Here is a 23859-nt window from a genome sequence, read left to right on the forward strand (position 1 = left end):
ACGATCCTATCACTCAAACCTTCCGCTCCTCTCCCTCGTCCCTCCGTTCTCCCTGAGTCACAGGATTTAACTTTACTGGACTCCACCCCCCTCCTTATCCTCTACCCATGCTCCCAAACCCCCAATTCGTCCTAGGTGACCCTCCTGCTGCTGACTCGGTCGCCATTAGAGGTGATTGTTTCAGACCCAAGCCCTCCCGGGGACTTCCCCGTGGCAGCGGCAATGGCAGCAGCAGCAGCAGCCCCTCCCCCACTGGAGGAAACTGGGCCAGCTAAAGGAACCCGCAGGCGGCGAATAATGGAGAACTTGGAAGCCCCGGTGATGCTTCCTCTTCGTCCCTATGGGCCCACAATAGATGATGGGCACGGTGGGGGGGGGGAGATGCAGGCTTACCAATACTGGCCTTTCTCCTCCTCAGATCTATACAACTGGAAAAAAACAATCCCCCTTTTTCTGAGGACCCCACCCGACTTACAGGTTTAGTCAAGTCGCTGATGTTCTCACACCAGTCCACTTGGGATGTCTGCCAACAACTTCTGGGACTCTCTTCACAACAGAGGAATGAGAGAGAATCCTCTAGGAAGCCAGAAAGAATATTCTTGGACCAGATGGGAGACCAACCCAACTTCCTAACATCATCAAAGCTGGCTTCCCCTTAAACCAACCCAACTGGGACCCTAACACCTTTGAAGGTAGGGAGCATCTGTCCACTTATCGTCGGGCTCTTATAGTGGGTTTCCGGGCGGCCGCTAGGTGGCCAACTAATTTGGCCAAGGTAAGAGAGATTATTCAGGGACCCAATGAATCTCCCTCCATGTTTCTGGAAAGAATTATGGAAGCATATAGGAGATACACTCACTTTGATCCTCAGGCAGAGGACCAAAAAGCATCTGTTGCAATGGCTTTTATTGGGCAGGCTGCCCTAGATATTAAGAAAAAGTTACAATGTTTAGATGGAATACAAGATATGACCTTAAGAGATTTAGTTAAAGAAGCTGAGGAAGTATATTATAAGAGAGAAACTGAGGAAGAGAGGGAACAGAAGAGGGAGAAGGAGAGGGAACAAAAGGAAGATGAAAGGAGCATAAGGCAGACTAAAGCATTGGCTAAGGTCCTGGTCACAGCCACAGATAGGTCAGAAGTTAAAAAGCAGGGAGACAGGAAGGGATACCTGGGCCCATGCCAAAGGCTGCCCCTGGCCTCAGATCAATGTGCCTACTATAAAGAAAAGTGACACTGGACAAAAGAGTGCCCACAAAAGAAGCAGCTACGCCAGTCTGCCATGCTGACTCTAGAAGATAACTAGGAAAGTCGGGGCCCGGATCCCCTCCCCGAGCTCAGGGTAACATTTGAAGTGGAGGGGACCCCAGTGAACTTTGAAGTAGATACAGGAGCAGTATATTCAGCCCTTAAGACCCCACTGGGCCCTCTATCTAATAAAAGATCCTTAGTTCAAGGGGCAAATGGCAGTAAATATCAGGCTTGGACAACAAAGAGGACTATGGACCTAGGAAGGGGAAAAGTCCACCACTCTTTCCTAGTAATCCAAGAATGCCCGGCCCCATTGATGGGCAGGGATCTACTCACAAAGCTCTGGGCTAAAATAACCTTTAACCCTGATGGTCCCCAAGTGGAGTTTCTAAACCCTTCAGTAAAGACCCCCCATAGTCACGGCTCTGACTATGTCAGTAGAAGATGAACATCAATTCTTCTCGGCCCCTGGGACTGATCAAACAGGTAGACTACCCCAGAGATGGATAAAAGATTATCCTGATGCCTGAGCAGAAACTGCTGGGTTAGGTCTAGCCATAAAACAACCTCCAATAGTAGTAGAATTAAAAGCCTCTGCCTCTCCAATCAGTGTTAAACAATACCCTCTAAGCAAAGAAGCTAGGGAGGGGATAAGGCCTCATTTTCAGAAATACCTCGCTCTTGGGGTCCTAAGGCCCTGTCAGTCGGCCTGGAATACCCCCTGCTACCAATAAGAAAGCCAGGAACTGGGGACTACCGTCCTGTTCAGGACCTAAGAGAGATCAACAACAGAGTGCAGAATATTCACCCCACGGTACCTAATCCATATAATTTGCTTAGCACTCTGAATCCGGACTGAAAATGGTACACTGTGCTGGACTTAAAAGATGCTTTCTTCTGCTTGCCCCTACATAAGGACAGTCAGTTGTTGTTTGCTTTCGAGTGGATAGATCCAGAAACAGGAACATCTGGCCAACTAACCTGGACTAGACTCCCACAGGGGTTCAAAAACTCTCCTACTCTCTTTGATGAAGCTCTCCACAGGGACCTCAACGACTTCAGAACTGCACACCCCGAAGTCACCCTACTCCAATATGTGGATGATCTGCTGCTGGCAGCCAACACCAAGGAGAACTGTGAGTCTGGGACCCAAGCACCATTATCCGAGCTTGCTCAGCTCGGATATAGGGCTTCTGCCAAAAAGGCCCAAATTTGTCAACAAGAAGTAGTCTTCCTGGGTTATTCTCTTAAGGGTGGCAGACAATGGCTTACTGAGCCCAGAAAATGAACTGTTGTGCAGATACCACCCCCATCTAATAAGAGACAACTCAGAGAGTTTCTTGGGACTGCTGGCTTTTGCAGGTTATGGATTCCTGGGTTTGCGTCTTTGGCTGCCCCTCTATACCTGCTGATAAAGGGGGATGCACAATTCCAATGGACCCCTGAACACCAACAGGCTTTTGATAATATCAAAAGGCGCTGCTATCTGCCCCAGCCTTAGCACTCCCAGATGTAGAAAAACCCTTCACTCTGTACATGGAGGAAAAGAAAGGAATAGCACGAGGAGTGCTCACTCAGACTTTGGGACCTTGGAGAAGGCCAGTAGCATACTTATCAAAAAAACTGGACCCAGTGGCTAGTGGGTGGCCCCATTGCGTAAGGGCTATAGCGGCGGCAGCCCTTCTAATAAAGGATGCTGATAAATTAACATTGGGGCAGAAGCTGACCATCATAGCCCCCCATTACCTGGAGAGCATCATCTGTCAGCCTCCAGACAGGTGGTTATCAAATTCCAGAATAACCTATTACCAGAGCCTCTTGCTTGACAAAGACAGAATAATGCTGGGACCCCCTGCTCCACTTAACCTGGCTACACTGCTGCCGGAAGAATCATCAGGACCCTCGCTCATGATTGTCAACACATACTGGCAGAGGAGACCAGTGTACGCGGAGACTTAAAGGATTAGCCACTGCCCCGCCCTGAGGTCATATGGTTTACAGACCCGAGCAGCTTCCTCCAAGACGACAAGCGGTAAGCCGCGGGCTGGAGCAGCAGTAGTTAGCAAAACTAATGTTATCTGGTCCTCTGGCCTCCCCGAAGGGACATCAGCTCAAAAAGCAGGACTAATTGCCCTTACGAAAGCACTGGAGCTAGCATCAGGCAAAAGAGCCACCATATACACTGATAGCCGCTATGCATTTGCCACTGCTCATGTGCACGGGGCTATTTACCAGCAAAGGGGACTATTAACCTCTGCCGGGAAGGAAATAAAGAACAAAGATGAGATCCTCCACCTTCTCTCGGCAGTAAAAGGCCCTAAAGAACTAGCTATAGTGCACTGTCATGGGCACTAGAAGGGGAACGACCCCGTGGCAGTTGGCAGTTGGAAACAGACAGGCAGATGAAGAAGCTAAGTTGGCAGCCCTAAATGGAAGGATCCTGTTAACTGTTTCCACGCCGGGGGAACAACAACCAGGAGACTTGACTACACAGGAACGTTCAGGCAATTTATAGTCTGGGGACACAGACACAGAACTCTGGGATCATGCAGTGACCAGAGTCACTTTGCATCACTAATGTCTGGGTGTCCTGTATGTGTTGTCCTGAACAGCTGTAGTGAATCATCTTCAGCACAGGGAAAAACGCTCAAGTTTAGTGCCAATTAATATTCTCACCCTGCAAGTAACTAGTAAAATGAACTCTTCTCTGATTCAGGGATGCTTCTTGTCAGAGATTTGTCTCCCTTACCAAATAGAAGCCCTAAAAAAAAGCCTTGTATGTGTTCACTTGCCTGACTGTATTGTTTTTCATTGTCATCCAGGCAAAAAGTTCCTAGTGTCTGGCATCACATGGTGGTTTCCATGGTTTCATTATTTCATCTTAGATCTGCTTATAAACAGATGATGTATCAGGAATATTCCCTCTATAAATATTTTTTTTGTTTTTGTTTTGGGGGGCCCATATTTTCAAATTTTTAAGGAGCTTGTTGAAAATTGCTAAACCCTTCACTGTGAATTTTTTGGAAGTTTTTTATTTCCCCATGCAATTTTCTTCTGTCTTTATAGCTGGGAGTTCTTGTTCCAGTTCCAACAGTGCCTTATTATTCTATTCTTTGCAGGGGGACACCCTAGGAGCTCCTCTGCTCCTCAATATTATCCTTACCTACACATAGGTTAAATTTGTTTTGCACCTTAATTATAACTATTTTTTTTGCAACCACCTAATCCTTAACAAATTCTTTGAATCCTAAGTGAAATTCTTCTGTTTTTCCAGATGCCACTCATATTTCTTGGTGACATCATTCCAAGTGAAAGCAAGGTTCTTGATACAGTCATAGATTTTTAATTTTTCCAGAATTGCATCAGTGTCTGCTTACTATCTTCCTCAGCTGCAGCAAGCCTAGGCAAACATTATCCTCAGATGGTGGATTTTAAGACCTTTTAAACTCCTTGATTCATTGGTTGTATCAAAGAATGGTGTTTTGGAGGAAGAAACGCCACCTTGGCAAAGAGCTGGAGATTAAAAGTTGGAGGAGGATAATCAAGAACATTATCAACATGAGCAAAACATTGAAGTGTGTAGTTCTCCAAAATTGTGCTTCTCCATTTCTGGTGTAGCAGTGAACACATACAAAGAGAGCATCTTGCAAGAGGAGCTGGGTCATCATGACCTCTGATTGTTCCTGTAATGCAATGGCAGTGTGTGCTTGTTGAGATGCCTGAATGCCCTGTGCTTCTCACTGTAGGTTAAGAAGAATTTTAGCTGGTATCCTTCAATATTGCCCCCAAATCATATTGTTATGCCATCTTTCAATGTCTTAAAACTTAGCATTGACTTTAACTTCCCTGTGGATGAAAAAACTCTTTTTGAGACTGTTTCCAGATTAGGGAGGGATTGTCAATACTGAAGATTTGCTTTGCTTTGGTAAATAGTTTTCCTCCACAGACTATCTGCATGTTTAAAAAAAAATCCAACTGACTTTACATCACCACATGAACATTTGTTACTCTTTCTCACATTATGTAATGAGCAATTATTCTCAAGTAATTTAAATCATTCAGAGCTAGCAGTAAATTCCGAATCATAGTTAGGTCCAGCCTTCTTTCAGCATCACAAACGGCATTTTTACTTTGACCTTGATGACCATAGTGCTGAGAGGGATATCTTTGTGTCTGGTCTTCAATCCAAGTCATTAGATATTTCTCCATTTCTTCTTCAAGTCCTTCTCAAATTTTAGTTTCCATTACTTCAGGAGGCAAACCCTTTACCAGCTTCTATCCCTGTGTTCTTGTCCTACAAGAGAATAGCCATGGTGGGATGGAACATGCCTGACTGTGCAATAATTTTCACTAATATTTTTTTCTTCATAGTTCTTAATCACTTTAATTTCTTTTCCAGATCAGTCTCTTGAGATGGCCTCTTACTGGGACATTAGCAGTGGATTTTGTAGGCTTAGGAGCCATGGCATGAACAAAACAAGGATTAAATGAAGCACAAGAGAAAATGAGATGATGAAGAGATTCAGTAAACATGAGATGGGTGAAGCTGCTGGTAGTGAAACATAACATACTGATTTACAGTGAACTTTTTCATTTTAAAAGTGTAAGGAGTACAGTCAAAATAATGATAAAGCATATAGTAGAATTTTCTGTAGCTGTTGGGTGGAATGTTCTGTTGATAATTATTAGGGCCATTGGGTCTAGGATGCAAATGAACTCTGCTATTCCTTGTACTCTGGATGATCTGTCCATTGGTGAAAGTGCAGTGTTACATTCCCTACTATTATATTGCAATCTATCTCTCCCTTTAGGTCTACTTATATTTGTTTTCTATGTTTCAGTGCTCTGATATGGGCCACAAATTTATTTAGAATTTTTTTCTTCCTGCTTAATTAACCCCTTTACCATTATATAATGATCTTCTTTTTCTTACCACTTTTAACTTATTCTATTTTATCAGATATAAGTATGGGTGCTCCTGCTTCTTGTATTCCATTTGCCTGTAACATTTTATTCTACCCTTAGTTTTCAGTCTGTGCCTGTCTGCAGAAGTGAATTGAGTTTCTTGTAAAGAACATATATTTGGATTTTATTGTTTCAGTTACTTTGTCTTTTAATTACAGAATACAATTCCCAGAAAATGAAAACATGAGAGAATATATCTCCACCCAACCTGTCCTACAATAAATGCTAAAGGCAGTTCCTTAACATGAAACATATTAGTGAGCAAGAAAACAGCGAGTTTCATATCTCCCAATGTTAACAGTAATTATACAACTCAGAATGTTCAAATATTGTAAACACAACCCATAAACCATTTGTATCTTTGGTATGAAGACAAATACAAAATAATTGAAAATAATTCTTAAAATATTAATATAGGCAATTTAGATAGATATGATATTGAATGTCAAAAATTCAATTATAAAGATAAGTGGAATGCAAGTATAGTTTGTGTTTTATCTGTTATGTCTGTGATCATTAAATTGCTATCATTTAAAAAATCTTTCTATAATCAAAAGATATTTTTGTAAAACTCCTGGTAACTACAAAGCAAACACATATAGTAGGCTAACCAAAAATTATAAATAAGAATTCAAAACATTTCAAATAAATCACTTTACTACTCTTAAGAGAGTAAGAAAGAAACTACAACAGGACTAGAATACAAATTACAAAATGGCTATAGGAAAACATTACCTATGCATAATTAATTTAAAATGTATGCTATAATTGTATCTAGAATGTCTACCTAAGGTCTGTGTGCTAAAGGCCTAGTTCCTAACCCATGGTAATATTGGGAGGTGGTGAAAACTTAAGAGGTAGGATCTTTTGGGGATGTTTTAGGTACTTGGGGGTATACCTTTGAATAGGATTATGACCTCAGTCTCTCTTTTTCATGCTGAAGCCATGAGGTGAATGGTATTGCACTATCACCTGCTTTTACCATTGCTGTGCTGCCACAAACTCAAATGAATAGGTTCAATCAGCTGTGGACTGAAACCTCTGAAAGTGAGTCAAACACTTCCTCTCTGTAAGTTGACTGTTTCAGGTATTTTTTTAATAGTAACAGAAAGCTAAAACAGTATGGAAAATATGTAAGGCAGGCATGGTGGTGCAGGCCTATAATCCTAGTGACTTGGAAGTGGAGGCAGGAGGATTGCAAGTTTGAGTCCAGCCTCAGTGATTTAAACTCTCGGCAACTTACTGAGATCCTGTACCAAAATAAATAAAAAGGGCTGGGAATATAGCTCATTGGTAGAGTACCCCTCGGTTAAATCTTGAGTACCACTCAAACAAACTTAACAATAACAGTCTTTTATTATCAAAATTGATAATAATAAGCTAGGGATGTGGCTCAAGCAGTAACGCGCTCGCCTGACATACGCAGGGCGCTAGGTTTGATCCTCAGCACCACATAAAATAAAGATGTTATGTCCATAGAAAACTAAAAAATAAATATTAAAAAATCCTCCCCCCCTCTCTTTAAAAAAACGATTATAATATATTATACACAATAGTGCTATACTTTCATACTTGGAAACACAGTACATGTGTTTACACCAACATCATCATAAACACATGAATAATACTTTTTACCACAACACTATAATGGCTAGGACATCAGTAAGCCATGGGAATCTTTCAATGGAATTTCTTTATCTTTGGTGGGTGGCCTTTGTCCTCATTGCCTGACTTCTGATAACATTCTCTCTCATAGGAAACTTGTTTGCATAGCTGACAACCCTTTGGGCTTTTATCTGACTTATGTCTCTGTTTTTGTTTTGTTTTGTTTTGTTTTGTTTTGTTTTTTGTTGTTTTTTACTTTCTATAGGATAGCCTCTCAGAAAAAGAAGTTAGGATAAGCTGTGTTGGTCAAGTGAGACAATGGAGGAGACGCAAGAAAACACATGAATTAAGAACAGTAGTGTATTACTCTTAAAATCCCAGATAAGAGGGCAACTCACTCCACTGGGGTAACAAGAATGAGCCATCCTGGATAAGCACTCACAAGCACTTGGGTGAGGTGGGACGGTCAGAAAAGGAGAGATACATAATGAAGGTCCAGTGGGCTGCACCCTTAATGGTATTACCAAGTAGGTTACTCAAGGGAAGTCATAATTATTAGTTTCTAGCCTGCAAACTTGTGCTCCATGCAGGCACACTGAGTGGGAGGTGATCTCTGCATAGTATCTGCATGGTCTACTAGGGGAGTGGGAGCCACTGGGGCAAGTCCAGTGTTGTATCTAGCTTTCCTGTAAGGTGAGGTCTCCAGGAACCAGTTGTCTACAACTAAAAATATTTTTTAAATATGTTTATTCTTTGTCTAAGGGCTTATTTTTTCATTTTCACATATACTGATGCATATATAAGTTGAGTAGAGCGTTACATCAATGATTAAGAAAGAGCTATCTGTATTAGAAAATATTGCCTTCCTTAGTATAGACTTACCATTAGTTTAAAAGCTTTATGTATTTGGTAATTCAGTTTTCATAACTTCTCAAGAGGTAGGAACTATTACCATTTATGTGATTCAATTGTAAATCTGAGCTAAAGCTCTGCAAGAAAATAATGTAAGAAAATTGAGCCTGTCTTCAGGGTCTTTCCTCACATCAATTATCTTAGAAATACTTTTTTTTAAATTATAGGTACATTTTTTTAGGTCTAGTTTCTCAGGAATTTTACCATATCTCATGGTGAGTTATTTTCCTTTAGGCTTTCAACTCTATATTTGCTTACAATTTAAGTCTGTACTCTACCACTAATTAATAGTTTTTATGAGCTCCAAGATTAGGACTTTTGATATTTTTTTAGTTATACACAACACCAGGATACACCCTGACATTATCACAAAAGCATGGAATACAACCTGCTCAGATTCAGTTCCCGGCACTCCCCTGTTCCCCTCCCTCTACTTCATCAATCCCTCTTCAATCTATTTATAGTATATTTAAAAAAAATTAGTATCCAGGGGATACACTCAATGCCAGGAACCACTGTTCCACATCCATGTATGTACACATGAAAATTCAGTCAGATTCATTTCACTGTTAAAGTCAGATCTTAATTTGCTCCAAGAATATTCAGTTTCCCGCATCAAGTGTCACAACTGATCTGTCATAAATTATTTGGTTTAATATATTTCTTATTTTCGCACATATCATACTGTAATAGTTACAAAGAGACTTCATTTAACACCAGAATTATCCCTCCAGAGCCCTTTTTCTCAACCATGCTTCTATTCTATAATGAAGAGCGAAAACTGCACATCTTGCACCTCTAGCAGTATTCCCAGCTGTGGCCTGATTTACCCAGCTACCTGAACTGTGGGTAAATAAATGCTTGTTCAAGAAAATGTGAGATTTTTACAACTACACAACTTAGTTTTTCACATAAATATGTCTATTGTACTGGTGAATCCTGGGTAATCCTTCCCCAAACACTCTTCTTTTTATTTTTGCAATATATTCAAGTGAATTTTATTGGATCTCATTGCTTCTCTTTCTTTCATGGCTTTCTGAAGACTTGGGAAATTTGTACTCCCCCGGGCACGGGCACATGGAACACAAGAGGAACTTGAGGAGGCATTCCTGAGTGACTCTGCACAAGCAAGGAGGACACAGTGGTCGTGTCTCAAGACCACTCATGACAGGTGCGAGCTCAGCCTATGTGTGGGGACTATATAGGCAAATATTCCAGTTCCCTGCCCTCCCTATATGGCTAAATGTGGAATTCAGATCATTTGTGTAAATAATGATTTTTCCCAAGAATCAGTGTGCCTATTTACTAAAACATATTCCTGCTTCTTTAATTTTTTTTATGCTAGCTGTAAACATTTTCACTTATGTATATATATTTTGTTCCTGGTCATATGACATCTAAATTTAAATTTGTATTTTTGTATTGTGAAACAGTATCTTTTAAAAAATATATTTTCCCAAGATTCATTTCATTTATTCTCATCTTTTCAAGCAACAGTCTTAATCAGATGGGAAAATCACTTTTTATTAGAAAAGACAAATGTTACACATCTATATTAGTGTTTCTGAGAAAGTTTCATGGTTGAAAAAAGACAGGGGAGTTTTTAGGAATAACATGTCAAAATTATGCAGAATTTAATGCTCAGAAAGGTCTGAGGGAGAAGGGAATGTAACTCAGTGATAGAGCACTTGTCTAACACACCCAGCACAAAGGAGACCCTGCATTCGCCCCCCCATACATGCACATTGTGCACACACATTAATCTATGAATAGTTTTCATTACATGGCTTTTTCATTTACTTTCATTTAATTCACAAGGCGTTAATTTTGATGGAAATAATGTTGAAACTCCCAATCTCAAAAAAAAAAAAAAAGGTCAAATGTTTTCACTGGTATGTGAATAAAGACAGGGCATCAGGGGGGTGGAGGGAGAAGAGAAATTCATTGGATTAGACAAAGGGGAATGAAGGGAAAACGGGGTTAGGAATAGGAAAGACAATGGAATGAGTCTTGACATAACATTCCTACAAACACATATGAAAATACCTAAATGAACCCCACCATCATATCCACCACAATAACAGAGTCCTAATTAGAGGAAGATATATCCTATCCTTGTATAACTTTATCATAATGGATTTACAGTCATGTATTAGTAAAGAACCCAATTTAAAAAAACTGAAACTCTTTCTGACTGCATAGGCCAGCCATTTTGTTACTATGCAAGTATGAATTCATTAGATTGTTTACCCAAAATTTGAAAGCATTGACTGGAGTCTTTGATTTTTTTTTCTATTTCATTTTTTAAATACCTGCCTTATATAGATACCCATGATATAAGTTTGTATTCTTATTTTACTCTTTGAGCAAGTACTAAAGTTGTTTTCAGTGCAATAAGAAGTGACATTCGGGTTGCTGGGCACCGAGGCTAGGGTGCGTGGGAGGGCGGAGTGCGCGGGGGCCATAGCGACCTTTGTGAACAAGCTGGAGGCTACCAAGAAGAACCTGAGTGAGGCGCTGGCGGACAACGGTCAAGCAATACTGGGCTAACCTGAAGCTGTGGTCAAGCAGAAGATCAGCAAGGAGGAGTCTGACCTTGAGGCCCATTGACTTCTCACACAGGAAAATGTGCATTCTCTCAACAATTTCCTCCTGGCCATCCTCACGCGCTATCAGATTTTGGTTTCCACACCAGAGGGTGCTGGATCTTTGCCTTGGACTGGGGGATCTGCAGCCAAGCCTGGAAAGCTCAAGGGCAAGAAAAAGCTCTTCTGTTTGTCAGAAGTTTGACCAGTTCTTGGCAAAGGATCCCCAGGATAACGACGAGTTGAAACTCTGCTCCCACATAATGATGCTTCCCACGCGCGGCCAGCTCGAGGGGAGGATGATTTTGACAGCCTAGGAGCACGGGCTGGATAGCGTGGCTGAGGACACCGTGGTCTTTGAGCCACTTTAAAGACATACTGACGTCAGTTGTGTCTAGAAGGAAAGCCCAACCGGCTGTGAGATGACCACTTTAAGTTTGCCTTCAGTAGCAATGTGACCCTACAGTCATACCTGAAGAACAGCGTGGTGGCCTACAATAGCCTAATCAAAGGCCTTCTGGCTGTGTCCGCTCCCTGTGCGGGTCAGAACCCGACTGCCCACCTGCCCCCTGATGCTGCTGAGCAGCAGGCTGCACTCCTACTTATCTGCTCTGGGGATTCGCTGCCTGCATCTTTGCCTCCAGTGAACATGTAGGAACTCCTTGAGGCTTTGCAGTTACACTGGGAAGTCATCCCTACACACACCATCTATGCCCTCAACATCCAGAGCATCATCATGAGGGCTGGGGATGTGGCTCAAGCGGTAGCTGCTCGCCTGGCATGCCTGTGGCCAGGGTTCGATCCTCAGCACCACATACAAACAAAGATGTTGTGTCTGCCGAAAACAAACCGAGGAATAAATATTTAAAAATTCTCTCTCTCTCTCTCTCTCTCTCTCTCTCTAAAGAGAGCATCATCATGAGACTGGCACCCGAATCACGAGGAGGAGCTTCAGCAAGACCAAGTCCACCACCAGCGCCTGGCAGCCAAGGAGGGGACTTAGAGGAATGGATGTATAGGTATGTGTATATGGTTCATGCATCTGAAGCTCTGTATTTGATTTTATATTTTAAACGTGACAAATGCTCTGCTAAGTGGGATTGAGGGTGTGGGGTCCTCACGGGTCATTGCTTGCTGAAGAGGGCATGTTTGGGGTCCACATTTTGAGGCTGAAGTGTAGAGTGTACATATAACCTTTCTTATAAAAATGGGACAGTGAATATGTTTTCTGTTGTTGTGCAAGGCCATTCATGTAATACAGGGCCACCCTGTCTGGGCATGTTCCCAGTTACAGGAGCAGGCGTGATGAAGTCCTATGCCTGGAGTGGGGATGCCTGTCTGAGGCCCCATGTAAGATGGACCATCCTAGAGTGAAGGTGCCATTGCAACCTGTCCCCTTTGACTGGCAGGACATTCTTGTGTTCAGTGACAACACAGAAGTTCTGTGTCTGGCCAGATAAAACTTCTACATTCTTGCTTTTTGTTGGAATATCTTATCCAGTGTTGAAACTCGGACACCTCCTTTAGTGATGGGTTTAGTTTTTAGCAGCTTTAGGTAGCCTCCAAGCCATCCATCATTTCAGCTCCACAGAAAACATGACTTTCAGATGCTGTGCTGTTGGACAAAATTAAGTCCAACCAACCCACCCTCCTGGAATGCAGTCTACTTTATAAGACGTCTTCCTGCAGTTCCAGTTTGTTTAGTATTGAAGTGCCCAGGGATGATTAGCCAGTGCTTCTGTTAATTATCCTTAAAAGATGTCTTGCTATAACTCTAATTTGTATAGTGTTAATATGACTAATGGTGACTAAAGGCACATCTACTAATTATTCCTATAGAACATGTTTTAAAAAATCTTATAAATTGGATTTATGCTTGGTAATTCTATTTGTAGGAAATATCTATTTCTACCCTTTTAAGTGCTAAATTGAAAATAATACACTTTGGCAGTGTTACTGAAAACCACTTTTGCTTTTCTAGAGATACATATGCTTTTTACTCAATAGTATTGATGGACAAATTAGTCTGTTGATGGGTTTGTGTAGGACTGGGGAATGGATGTGTAGGTATGTGTATATGATTCATGTGTCTGAAGCTCTGTATTTTATTTTATACTTTAAACGTGACAAATGTTTTGGCAGAAAACCTTTTTGTTGTTTATTAAAGTAAATACATAAGAAAAACTATCATAAAAAGTGACATTCATTTTATTCTTGTGACTTTTATAAAAGATCCTAGGTTTAGACAGTAATTAACACACATTTCTATTACTTAGAAGGTCTTGGTTATACTGAACCATTGACACTCCTCTGTGAATAGATGTTATGTGTCCTGAATAGAGAAGATGGGATTCCTCAACCTGGATTGATCAGAGTTTTTCTTACATGATACCACCTGGAGGTACCAAAGAAGAGGGCCGACTAGATTCAGGCTACCAACATGCAGACTAGGATTTGTTGGATTTGTTGTATACAAAAATGATAGCTAGCTTGACTGTTGAGAGGAACACATTCTCTAATGAAAGAAGATTCCCATAGGGAGATCTGAGATTTATTACCTTTGTGCCTACTGTGCAATAATTAAAATTGTCAATCTGATGATCTAAAACTATTCTGAGGAGTTTCCCTCAAGATTTATGAGATATTATTAGCAAGAAACAGAGAATATACTTAACTCATATCAACTTAATAATGGGGGATTTGTTTGGCCAGATAAGATTTCAATTGTGTGATTCCTGCAATAAAACAATCATAGAATTTCAAAACCGATCATGGTTGAGAAAAAAGAAAAAGAATTACCCCTTCATTGTTACTCTAATACTAGTATAGTATTATGATAATACTATAGCATGGCATAATTAATCTTAATTTACTGCATACATATCAAATTTTTGTATACTGCTTCATGGGAAATAGACCGTGGCATACATGCAGTGAAGGGAATAGACAAGATAGTTCCCAAATTTAAAGTAAAATGGGGATTTTCTGGGGAAACATATAAAAGTCACTGTTTTATTTTCTTTAAATAGCTAATGAGGGCTGGGGATGTGGCTCAAGCCGTGGTGCGCTTGCCTGGCATGCATGCGGCCCAGGTTCAATCCTCAGCACCACATACAAATAAAGATGTTGTGTCCACCGAAAAACTAAAATAAATAAATAAATACTAAAAATTCTTTCTCATTCTCTCTTTCTCTCTCTCTCTCTCTCTCTCTCTCTCTCTCTTTAAAAAATAATTAATGATAGCTATGCTTTTTCTTATAAATGGAAAACTTCATTTAAACCAAAATCACAATGTAGTAATTTTATCAGACACACAACAGAAATATAAGAAATGTCATTGTGTGTCTGGGATATATGGTTCACACTGTTTATATAGCTAATTTTCTGTACCTTTAATGTACACATTTTCATCTTTGCCTTCGATACAAGATGACCATGCCATGTAAATTTTACTGACATCTGTTTTTTTTGCAGTCAAAAATTAGATGAAAGGTTAAAGACTGAGTTTATTCAAATGATGTCTTATGTCTTGTTCTTCTGAATTCTTGTAGTATCGTGACCCATGACATGGTGGAGAAATGATGGCAAGTGACAATTCTATCTACAAGGAAGGTGGCATAATTATTCTTTCCCATTCTTGGATGTGGATAATGGCTTGAGGAAATTTTGCCACCTTGTTCTCCAGATGTTCAGCATCTTCTTAACTGAAGAATTCTGTCATCATCCTTTTCACATCACAGTCTGGAAATGCTCTTGAAGTTGTGAGTTTCACTCTTTCAGGTCTTGCTGCCCTTCAGTGTTTGTATGATGTCTTTAAAAACAAAACAACAAAAAAAACCAGTGTTTTATATTTTTTGCATATTGTTTGTTTTTAAGTGTAGAAAAGTAAATTCAATCCCTAATTATGTCCCTACAGTGTATAGCTCCCTTCCTCCTATAATTACTTACTCATTAATATATCTCTAGCTGTATGATTCTAGGATTCAATGTTAAAGTGAAAAAGGAACAATATGAATAAAACTTAGAAGACAAAGTGAACTTGCATTTATAATAGTGAAGGAAGATCCAAATTGATCAGTGCACGTTATCTATAGAAGTCTTCATGGGGGGATCCTCCATAAGCCAATGAATCAGAGATTTAAGATGAAGCTAAAGAAAGCATAATGCCTATCAGTTAAACTATTATGCATAATAGCCTTATTCTACATTTGTTTAAGATATCTTCCTATAATCCTAAAGGCATAAGTTTGTTCACATAAAAATAAAAGCTATAATAAAATTAGATCATAAGTGAATTCACAAATACCCTAATATTCTGATTCTGATTGCCTTGAGGCAGATTTTTATTGAAGGTCATGGATACTTTCACATCATCCCCTGTTGCATGAAGGTTAACTGTAATGAAATATTTCTTATAATAAAGAGGCTGCAATGATGTCTGTGATTTCCACTTTTCCTGTTGATACTCATTCTTCCGGTGTTGGTGCAAGTGATCTACCAGGTGCCAACAAATGGTTTCAGGCAAGTTCATACAAATGCAGACAATGAAAACCATATCAAGGCTGTGACCAGGCTAACAGCAATTGAGATAATATTGGAAAAACATGTACTAAACTTGGTTAAATATTGGAAGCCAGTGTAGAACAGACAACAAGTATTAAGGGGGCCATATTAATTGAGCTACATCTTGGAAAAGAAGAGTTTTCTTGGAATAGGGAGGCAAAACTACCACAAAGAGCAAAAGAGGTGCAGATGGGGTGAGAAGCAGCCGGGGTGTGCACATCAGAGGGTTTTCACAATGTTTTGAGAATAATGAGGCCAGAGAAGAGGCTGAGGTGGAAGTCAGGGTTCATGTCCTTCCCTGAGAACAGTAAGGAGAGAGAACATGTTGATATTCAAGTTCAAATCACGTTCAGATTGAAAGTTGAAGTTTATTGGAAAATAGAAAACAATATATGTGAGGTATTTTGAAAGATTTATAAATTCATTTTTAAAATTCAACATAAACTATAATCTTCATGAGTGAATCATGGCAGAACAGTATAGAACACTTTTCATATTATTTCTGTTCATTGTGGATTCAGAAAAGTTAACAGAACCTAAACTCTAGAAAGAAACTGCTATTGGTATTAGCCAGCTTGGTAAACAGATGAAATTGCCCCATGCTAGTTTGCTTTTGTTTGTTTATTTTGTTTGATTAATGTTGTTTCATTTTAAAGAGAAGTCATCTCTGCACACATGTAAGAAAGGGTACTGCTTAGGGTATTGTGTCATCCCTGTTAGCTTCATTTCCAGAGCATAGAAATATCCAAAGTTATCAATATTTGTACGATAAATCTAATTGCTTTCTCTTTTGTTTTCACTGTCTTTATAACATTGCACCATTTCTTCTGCTTAACTGGGATAAAGTGGTAGTCTTTCAGTTTCCTGTAGCTAAAACATTCTTATTTGAGAGATTTATCCTCCTCTAACACAAACATTCAATTTTGTGAATCTCTCCATAAGTTTTGCTTTCTTTACCTCCCACAAATTCTGATGAGATAGGATTTCATTTTATTTATTCCAAAATATTTTTAGTATCTCTTAATATTTTTTGACCTAAGTGTTTAATTTCTAGATTAATTCTGTTGTCTGAAGGCAGATAATGTATGATAATTATTATTTAACTTTATTAAAGCTCTTTTTATATCCAAGAATGTGCTATTTCTTGGGGAATGGAACATATGAGCTGAAGAATACATATTCTGACCTTGTTGGATGAAGTAGTAAATAGATAATTATATCCAGTTGATTGTTGGTTCTGTTGCATTTGTTTTCTTACAGATTTTCAACCGACTGAATCTGCCCATTTCTAATAGAGAGTATTGAAGCCTTCATTATAGGTAAGTATTTCTTCATGTGATGACATTGGTTTCTTCTTCAAGAAACCTGATTGTTAAATTTATACATGGTAAGAACTGTTATATTATCCTGGAGCTGACTCTTTTATAATTATAAAACATGATTTCATTTTTTTTAAGAGAGAGTGAGAGAGGAGAGAGAGAGAGAGAGAGAGAGAGAGAGGGAATTTTTTTAGTTCTCGGCGGACACAACATCTTTGTTGGTATGTGGTGCTGAGGATCAAACCCGGGCCGCACGCATGCCAGGCGAGCGCGCTACTGCTTGAGCCACATCCCCAGCCCAAAACATGATTTCTTATCCTAGATAATATATACATACACACATGCTTATGTGAAATTAATGACAGCAATATTACAAAGGATGGGACTAGATTATTTTGTTATAAGGTTCTCACAATACTTATGAATCAACATAGTGTTTTTGAAAGGCAAGTTGCAAATATTATATTGCAAACTATAGTTCAAGCTGTTAGACCAAGGGCCTAATTTCCTTGCTGGCTATTGACTGGAGTCTGCATTCAGTTTCTTACGCTGTGGGCTTCTTCCATATGGAGGAATTTTTACCAAAGTTATTAAAGTATAAGAGTTTTCCAGAAAGACAGAATCACAATCATATGCAACATAGTTATCTACTTGCTATCCCTATACTTTTCAATATTCAATATAAGTCATATCTTCTGACTATATAGAGAAGGGATTAAAATACAATGTTGTGATAACTAACAGGTGGAGATAATTTGGCACCATAGTAGTCTACTAACCAGATACTGTCCAGTCTTAAACATTTTCTGTTTTCATAACCTTAACTCTTTGAAAAGAATTTGAAAGAGACCTTATGTGGGTTGTCCCATTGTATGGATATATCTGGTGATAACTGTTAGACCAGGACTGTGGATTAATTTAGATGCCTCTAAACTGGACATGTAATCTAGTGACTCAGGAGGTGGAGGCAGAGGAGTGTGAGTTCACAGGCAGCCTTGTATACTTATGGCCACCCTGTCTTAAAAGTGATAAGGGCAAAGGCTGGGATGTAGCTCAGTGATAATATGCCACTAGGTAGTCTCCAGTAGAAAAATTAAATAAATGTGAAGATAATAAATATAATCAAAATTTGTGGATGAAATTAATAAAAATAAAGGTACAATAAAGATGATTTAAAATGTTACTTTCAGTAGGTAAGGAAATATACTCAGGGCATTGACCACATTGCTAATGTTCTATTAATTCATATTTAAAGTGAAGATCAAAAATACCACAACTTTATTTTAAAATTTTCAAGTGGTTTATATTTACCAGAAAAATTGCAAAGGTAAACAGAAAGTATTCATATCCCCCCTACCTCCAGAGTTCCCCTTATTTTTAGTTAACCTTAAGAAGTTAACTTGATATGACACATTTATCATTGACAATCCTGGATTTTATGTATATTTTATGCACACACACACACACACACACACACACACACACACATTATTCACTAACAACCACACCACCTTCATATTCTATTTCTTTCTCTTAATGGTCATTTTCTGTTCTGGGATATCCCATCCAGGGTTCCAGATAACTTTTCAATATCCTGTCTACTACATATCCTTCAGATGTGACACTTTCTCAGACTCATATTTTTTAATGACTGCAACATTCCTTATTTGGAAATTTCCTGATTACACTGGGTTATTGGTTTTAAGAATGTAGTCCACAGAGGGAAAATGCCTTTCTCCTCCCATAATACTAAGGAATATCGACATGCTTTATCATCATTGACATTAATGATGAGGCTGTTTATCAGATTCATCCATAAAACTACTCTTTACTCCCCTTTCTTTATTGTGGTTTTTTTTTGGGGGGGAGGTATCAGGGATTGAACTCCAGGCACTTGGTCACTGAGCCACATCCCCTGTACTATTTTGTATTTAGAGAGAGGTTCTCACTGAGTTGCTTAGCATCTTCCTTTTGCTGAGGCTGACTTTGAATTCTCTGATCCTACTGTCTCAGTCTCTAATTGTACTTTTTGAAAGAAGTCATAACACATGCTTAAGTTAGGATTCATGTTCTACCTCCTTATGGACAAAGTATCTATATAAAAATTATATGAAATACTTTTAGTATTCACAATTTTTCAAATCCATTTTTTAAATAATGATCATGGCTATTTACATGTGCAGTCTTGGATATTTACTTTACATTTCTCATAAATTGTTTTATTGTTTTGCTCAATTAATTTTGTTTCCCATGCTAGCCTTTGGAAGATCTTTCAGTTGGCTCCTATTTGATGTTGAAATATTCACATAATTGAAATTTGACTTTGCTGCTTTTGGGAGGGGGCTGGTAAGTTGTGTTTGTTTAAACATATTCTTATTTTCTGTCACTACAGGTTAATTGTGTTTATTCCCTGCCCAAGCCTAGTATTCATTTTTTTTCAAGAAGCTCTGTATAGTTTCTGTTACTGGAAAACAGAGTTGAAACAAAATATCTGGACAGAGTCTACTCATGGCTCCTGAAACTTTCATTGATTCCCAGCTGTCACCTGGCAATAAAAGGTACTGTGAATACTAATGTACACATTCAAACATGTCTATGAATATTTCTACATGTTCCCCCCATTTGTATCCATTCATGTCTATATTAAGCATGCATGTGGTACTACATGATCTAATCTAGTACCTCAGTATTTGTATCCACATTTATCTTTATTAGGTTAAGCATGCATTCCTACTGTTTGCAGCACCACATGATTTAATCTAATAATACAGGAATTAATCGACCCATTCCTTATTATTTGTATGAAAACACACCAATAAGAAATTTAGCATCAAATACATGTATAGTTTTTTCAGAAAGGGCAATCTATATTCATGTGGGGATCAATTTTAACAAAAATGTTAAGGACTTGCATTCGAGTCTTTAAAATTTGGAATCTCTACATTTTTCTAATTCACTTAGGTCAGTCCTCTTTTCCTCTACTCCTTCAATTAGACTATTTCACACACTTCTAATAGTTATTTTATTTTGTCAGCATTGTTCCCTGTGATTCCCAAACCTACTCCCCCCACCCAAGTTTGCATGTTTTCTCATTGTGTTATTAAGTACGACATAAAGCCTGGGGAAGGTTAGGGCAACTCTGCCCCACCTATCATCTAAGAGTGAGGGGGAAACAGGGCCATCTTGCAGTTAAAGGGAAGAAGCTAGCACAAGAGTAATTCAAGATCCTAAAGGGGAAACTATCCAATCTCTGGCATGTGCAATAGCTAGGGGGGCTGACCTAAAGTTAACTTGTTGCTATTTGACATGTCCTTAGCATTATAGCATGAGTGTTTGCTCCCTCTTTCTGCATTTTCCCAGTTTGGGGGAAATTTAAACAAGGACAGTAGAAAAAAAATTTTGTCAGATTCAACTGTCAATCAAGGTGTCAGTCAACCCAGCTCCACCCAGAGAAGGCGGAGAACTAGCACAGCCCAATAAAAGCAAGCTGTACTGTGTAAATAGGTCCTGGAGCTCCTTTGCAGCTTGGCCCACTCTGGTCTTCCAGAGTGTTTCCTTTGCTTTTAGTGAGCCTTTGCCTTGCCTGCCAACCTCTCCCGTCTCACTCAGTTCTTTGCTCAGGATGCTAAGAACCTGGACTTGGGGACCCCTGGGGACCCCTGCCCTTGCATCAGTGACATAACTTTCTATAGATTTGAAAAAACAGTATCATGTATCCACCATTATGCTATCATGATATGCCGAGGATATGGGGGAAAAAGTACACTCATACATTCCTGGTGGGACTGCACATTGGTGCAGCCCATCTGGAAAGCAGTATGGAGGTTCCCTGGAAATCTGAGAATGGAACCACCATTTGACTCAGCTATCCCTCTCCTTGGACTATACCCAGAGGAATTAAAAATAGCATACTACAGGGTCACAGCCACATCAATGTTTATAGCAGTACAATTCACAATAGCTAAACTGTGGAGTCAACCTAGATACCCTTCAGTGAATGAATGGACAAAAAAATGTGGCATATATACACAATGGAATTTTACTCATCAGTAAAGGAGAATAACATCTTGCCATTTGCAGTTAAATGGATGACGTTGGAGAAGATAATCTAAGTGAAGTTAGCCAATCCCCCAAAAGCAAATCCTGAATGTTTTCTCTGATATAAGGAGGTTGACTCTTAGTGGGGTGGGGGGGGGGAGCATGGGAGGAATAGATGAATTCTAGATAGGGCAGAGGGGTGGGAGGGGAAGGGAGGAGGCAGAGGATTAGCAACCATGAGGAATGTGATGGACATCATTATCCAAAGTACATCTATGAAGCATGAATTGGGTGTCAACATACTTTATATACAGAGATATGAATAATTGTGGTATATATGTGTAATAAGAATTGTAATGCAAAAAAGGTGCATGTATAAAGACATGAATTGGCATAAACATACTTTATATACAAAGATGAAAAACTGCTCTATATGTGTAATAAGAATTATAATGCATTCTGTTGTGTATTTAAAAATATAATCAATTAAATAAAAGATTAATACAATATGTGATCCACCAAAAAATGCAATAAAAAACAAGATCAGCAACAAAAACTTGGACTAATCCTGACACAATGATACATGCCTATAATCCCAGCAAATTGTGAGTCTGAGGGAGACAGGTCACAACTTCAAGGCCAGCCTCAGCAATTTAGCAAGGCCCTGTCTCAAATTTAAAAATAAAAGAATGGAATGTAATTCAGTGCTAAAGTGCCCTTGGGTTCAATCCCAAGTATCACCCCTACCACCAACACCAAAAAAAAAAAAAAGTTAAGGTATAGAAAGTCTAGGTAGAAAATGGTAGAGTAGCTTCCTTATGTATCCCCCATTACTGACACAGGTGCATCTACTTCAGGAAGACACCAGAAAGCTCTGGGTACTTGCCTCCTCTTTCTTCTTCCCCACGATATACCCCAGCACCACTTAATAGACTGTCAGTAATGGTCAGTCTGCAAAGAGTTGCCTGGGGCTCACATATGTCAGAATGCCCTGCTTTCAGACACATCTTATTGGTATATGTATAGGATTCCAATGAAGGCATTGGAGGTTATAAGCCAAGATTAAGAAATATAAGTGACAGGGAACATAAATCATATTGAGATTCAGAAGAGGGTTTTCATGTTATAAGGTTTAGTTAAGTTTACAAAAATCAGCAGTACTTTTAAGCCTCTGGGGGGGGGAACTTTGTAATTAAGTTATTTTCTTTCTAGTTTCCAACATAAATTCCTCAGGACCATGTCTTCTATTGAAGTTGATGTAGGATTATATTACACCTTGCTGAGCCCAAAGGCCAGGGGCTAGGTGTCATCATGGTTGCAGGTAAATTATTTACAAAAGAATGTTTAAAATTATTTTATTTTCCTGTAATACTTTGTATAGTTGTAATATCAGGTAAACTGGCTTCAAAGAATGTATCAGGAAATGTTTACTTTTTATTCTTTATAATTTATTTTCCTGAAATAATAGAGGAGGATATAATAAGTAACTCACCAGTGACATAATTTTGACCTTGGCAGCAACTGACTCTTAATAATCACAGGAGCATGGAAAGGACCTTCCCCAGCTTAGGAGATCTCAATGTTCTTCTACATCTTCATTCCTAATTCAGAAAAACTGGGTAATATTGTGTGGTTTTGAAGAACTAAACTGTGGGGACTAGTCATGCAGAATTAAATATGTAACACACTTGATGATAAATGTGATATAGTGTCCTGCAATTTAGTACTGGAAGAAAAAAAAGAAAAGACATAAGTAAGCTAGAAAATGTAGAAAAGTCTAGTTCAGTTAATAGTTTTGTAACTGTCAATTTTTCAATTTTAATCTAGAGGTATATATAATGTTAATATAGGAATCTAAAGAATGCACAGAAATATCCTTAATATCTTTGCAAGTTTTGATAAATATGAACTTATTTCAAAATTAAATTTTGTTTAAAATATATCAATTTTTTGGAAAACCAAAGCAAACAAAATCATAAGCATGAACCTTGGGATCAGAAGATTAATGCTTATGTAGGGAGAGAGTGTCAAAGCATTTCAAACCTGGGTGTACCTGCTTTGGGAAGGCATCAAGCCTTGGGGATTCTCTCTCCTTCCCTATTATATGCTCCATTATTACCCAGTCACCAGTTTAAGTGTCATTTATTACTTCAAAGTCACTTTTGCCTTATATATCCTAGAAACCCCAATTTCCAGATGTATTTGCAGAATCCCTCTCAGATCTTTTGGAATAAAAGTCAGAGGCAGGGAATATAAATCATGTCTGCATTCAACAAAATGTTTCCATAGTACATAGTTTCCCTTCTCAGAAAGTTTTGAAAATTACAACTTATCTTCAAGCCTTTTAAAACACCTGTGACAAGTTCTTTCCATTCTCCAGACTTCATCAAGAATTATTTAGAATAACATTATGTTGAAACTAATATTATTTAATTATATTACACATTACCAAGCCCCGGTGCCACAAATTGGTATGGAAATGTTAGGAGATGAGCAGGGTACAAAAAGCAAACAGAACTTTTATATACAGGGAAGTTTCTCCTCTTTATATTTAGTCTGACCCATAGATAGCCATTTAAACTCCAGGAATTTGAAAGGAGCAGGCATGTGAGTGATAAATA

General features: G+C 38.8%; 1 long non-coding RNA gene and 1 pseudogene across 1 annotated transcript in view; both read left to right on the forward strand.

Annotated features, from left to right (window-relative positions):
* LOC120886751 (uncharacterized) overlaps positions 1–23859 on the forward strand; it is a 94384-nt gene that overhangs the window by 56060 nt on the left and 14465 nt on the right. Inside the window, exons 10-11 of the long non-coding RNA XR_013438618.1 lie at positions 419–692; positions 5651–9904. This is a non-coding gene — a long non-coding RNA (uncharacterized LOC120886751). The remainder of the gene's footprint in view (positions 1–418; positions 693–5650; positions 9905–23859) is intronic.
* Positions 9969–12331, forward strand: LOC101977891 (transcriptional adapter 1 pseudogene; annotated as a pseudogene).

This window comes from Ictidomys tridecemlineatus, chromosome 5, assembly GCF_052094955.1.
Source record: "Ictidomys tridecemlineatus isolate mIctTri1 chromosome 5, mIctTri1.hap1, whole genome shotgun sequence".
Lineage (NCBI taxonomy): Eukaryota > Metazoa > Chordata > Mammalia > Rodentia > Sciuridae > Ictidomys > Ictidomys tridecemlineatus.